Source organism: Adiantum capillus-veneris, chromosome 25 (genome assembly GCF_014529385.1).
Source record: "Adiantum capillus-veneris isolate H3 chromosome 25, ASM1452938v2, whole genome shotgun sequence".
Lineage (NCBI taxonomy): Eukaryota > Viridiplantae > Streptophyta > Polypodiopsida > Polypodiales > Pteridaceae > Adiantum > Adiantum capillus-veneris.
In genome coordinates this window covers 54,799,084-54,802,875 of record NC_140955.1, presented here as the reverse complement: position 1 = coordinate 54,802,875, position 3,792 = coordinate 54,799,084, and the positions used below count along the sequence as shown (strand labels likewise).

Below are 3,792 nucleotides of genomic sequence, written 5' to 3'. Positions count from 1 at the left end.
AAAACTTCAGAGAATGTTACACACATGCTGCAATGTTACATTTCTCTAACTCTATTGCGTGCTCAAAGGCCAATTGTCCAAGCTCAATATTTTCCCATTTTTGACAAGCATCTAGAAGAGCAACCAAATTGCAAGATATTTAGATGATGTCATCATCTTGATACTCTCATAGATTTGTGGAAATTCCTTGCCCACCAAAAAGGTCAACCATGCAAGTGTAGTGCTCTTTGTTTTATATAATACTAAATTTTTCCCTCATGCTATCAAAAAGCATCATACATTGAGCATGCTAAGGAAAGTGATCGTTGTAGTTAGGAACTTGCCCTACTCCCTCAGTGTGATTGCATGTGGGGAGGTACCCTATTATTGCATCCAACAAAAACAATTAAAGGCTTCCTCGACAATCCCTTGCTAGGTATATTCTCCTACAAGAGGACTCCAAGAGACTTTGTCTGTCAAGAAACCCTGACTTCCCACCCGGTAAAGACAATCAACTACTTCCGTGCCATAGCAATGTTGGGCTTACCTTGCACTCAATGCATTCCAAGAGGCGACATTTCACACAGAAATCTTCGTGATTTCATAAGGCACCACATTTGACATCAAATCAACCAAAATGTTAGCAAGCACAACATGTTTCTTGAATAGCCTCTACCTAGCAATCTCATTGTGAATTCTTCACCCATGTGAAGGTCTTGTATATAGCCACATGCTTTTGAGATGCAAGCATAGGTGCTTTTATTTAAAGAATGTCGTCACTTGACATTGGTTAAAATACCTTCCTTGCCACAGCCATGTTGTTCATATCCTACAACTCTTTGATATGTCATCTCGTACAACCAACGTACAAGTTTCAAGAGACAACTCCAATCAAAGACTTTATGGGGACACCACACTTGTCAAAACAAAGCCTTGCCAAGAATGACATCTTTGTCTAGCACCCCGCAACAAGCATCTCATCAAGAATTTGTCTTATGTAAGACCATAGTCTTTTAAGAAGTGAGTGTTGTGCTCCTTCCCTTTGCATCCAATGAACAATAGCATTTAGCATGAATAGCCATATTTGGCATCTTCAACATATTCCAAGAGAGAACATTTCGGACAAAAAGCTCATCAAGAACTTTCTTTGCTCTCATAAGGACACTACATATCAACCAAAGCACTGCCAAGCACAACATATTTCTTAAAGTGCCACTAACTAGAAATTTCATTGTGAATCCCCTCACCCATGTAAAGTTCTTGTGTAAGGTCATAAGTCTTCATGGTACATGTATACATAATTGCATTTTTAAGAAAGAGCTTCTCTCCACATATATATCAAGCTCAACAAGTTTTTCCAACAGCCCTTGAGGTGCATTGGTGATCACATTTAGAGAAAGGCCTTTCTTCGCAATTTATATAGCCCTGAGCTTCCTTGCCACAACCATGCTGGGCATATCTGGCCATCAACGCGGTCCAAGAAATAAGAATTTGGACAGAAAGCTCATCCAAGAACTTTTTGTTCTTTTGTAAGGGCACTACATTTGATATACATATCATGCAAAGATTAACCAAGTACATGTTTCTCCAATAGCCCTTAACTAGAAATCTCATAGTGAATTCTCTCACCCATGTAGACATCTTGCATAAGGACATAGGCCATCATGGTGCAAGCGTAGGTGAATGAATTTGCAGAAAGGCCTTCTCTTTGCATTTCGATAAGATAGCCCAAAGCTTCCTTGTCATGCGCACCAAGGGAGATGACATCCCAGAATGGATATCCATCAAAAACTTTTTATGCGTTTGTAAGGGAACTACATTTGGCATGTACATAAAGAACAAAGCATAACCAAGCATGACATCTTTCTTCAATAGATCCTGATCAGTAGTTTCATTGTGAAGTCTCGCATAGCTATGAAGGTCTTTCATAAGGCCATAGCTCCTCAAGGTACAAGCATAGGAGAGAACGTTGCGAGAAAGGCCTTCCCTTTGCATCTACTTGAAACATCCTATAGATTCCTTGCCAGAGCCATAATGAGTGTATCCTACAATCAATCAGATGACATCTTGGAGAGATGCTCATCAAGAACAATTCATGATGTCAATAGGGCATCACATTTGGCATACATATTGACCAAAGCATCACTGAGCCAACATCTTGCACAAGGCCACAAGCCTTCAAGGTGAAATCCCTCCTCACATCCAATAAAAACAACACAAAACTTCCTTGTCATAGCCCTGTTGGGGATACCCTACAATCAACACATTCCAAGTGATGACATTCCCGGTTAGAAGTGGCTTTCATGAGGGTACCACATTTGATATATACAATAGGTAACTCACTATTGTGGAGCTCGTTGGTCGTCCGTGCGCGCGCGGATGATCAAGCTTCTTTTGAGCATATGCTCCAACCATTTTGTTGGTCATCTGCACACACTCCCTTTGCATTTGGAGAAAAGCCTTCTCTTTGCATGTAGTTGAAACAACCTTGAGCTTCCTTGTGAGAGCCATGTTGGGCATATCTTACAATTACTGAGATGACAACTTGGAGAAGATGCCCATCAAGAACTATTCATGCTTCAAGTAGGCACCACATTTAGCATACATATTGCCCAAACCACCGCTGAGCCAATATCTTGCATAAGGCCACAAGCCTTCAAGGTGTAAGCCCTCCTTTCACATCAGTGAAAATAACACAAGTCTTCCCTTCCACAAACATGTTGGGTATACCTTGAAATCAATGCATTCCAAGTAATGACATTCCAAGACTTTCATGATGGTATTGCCTTTGACTCAATAATGTACTCCTTAAATATGCATCTTTCTGAAGCAGCCAACCATTGTGGAGCTCGTTGGTCATCCACGTGCGCGCGGATGATCAATCTGCTTTTGAACACATGTTGTCTTTGCAGGTTGTCTTTGCATCTAGCTGAAAGAGCCTAAAGATTCCTTGACAGAGCCATGTTCGGCATATCCTACAATCAATGCATTCCAAGTACCCATGTTCCAGGCAGGAGTCGGCTTTCATGAGTGTAATACACACTCAACAATGTACTCCGTACATGTGCATCTTTCATGAGTAACCCACCGTTGTGGAGCTTGCCATTCATCCGCGCGTGCGCGGATGATTAGGCTGCTTTTGAGCAGGAGTTGCAAATCTTTTGCAGGTCTCGGTGCACTCCCTTTGCAGTGAGAGAAAGGTCTTCCATTAACAAGACAACCTTGAGTTTCCTTGCTAAGCCATGTTCGGCATGTCCTACAATGATAGAATGCCCTTCAAGGAATGCTCACGCTTCTGGTAGGGCACCACATTTGGCAGACATAATGACCAACACACAGGGCTTCAAGCGGCGATCCCATCCTCATCACTGTAGCAGCTCCATATCGCTCTGCTGATTTAGCCTTCGATTATATATTTTCGGCGGCCACTGTGTGGAGGTCACTGGTCGTCCGCGCGCGCAGACAACCAAGCTACTCTTCAGCATGTCCAAACACGTACAGTTGTTGGTTGCAGACGACCTCGGTGCCACATATCATTGTTCTAAATTTAGTAAGTCTTGCAAGGCAGAGAATTTGCAGTGTACCTACTGGTACAACTGGAATAAAAAGCATTAGATTGCTAGATTCCCTTTATCCCCCTCACCTCCCTCTACCCTCCTACCTCGGCGGCGGCGGCGGCGGCGGCCCAGGCCTTAAAGTTGACTCCCTCCCTTAGATTTTGGTTAAATATATACGACTCCTAGTCTACATTTATTGAGCTTCAAATTACACTCAGCCTATAAAAGTTGGACGTCAATCGATTTTTGAGTTGTG

At 42.4% G+C, this 3,792-nt stretch overlaps 1 long non-coding RNA gene across 1 annotated transcript; it reads right to left on the bottom strand.

Moving 5' to 3' along the window:
• Nucleotides 1-1,227: 1,227 nt before the first annotated feature.
• Nucleotides 1,228-3,549, bottom strand: LOC147424918 (uncharacterized). The gene is made up of 2 exons (XR_015186490.1): nt 2,323-3,549; nt 1,228-2,231 (listed from the first exon to the last, which is right to left on the bottom strand). It is a non-coding gene; the product is annotated as an uncharacterized LOC147424918 (long non-coding RNA).
• Nucleotides 3,550-3,792: the final 243 nt, after the last annotated feature.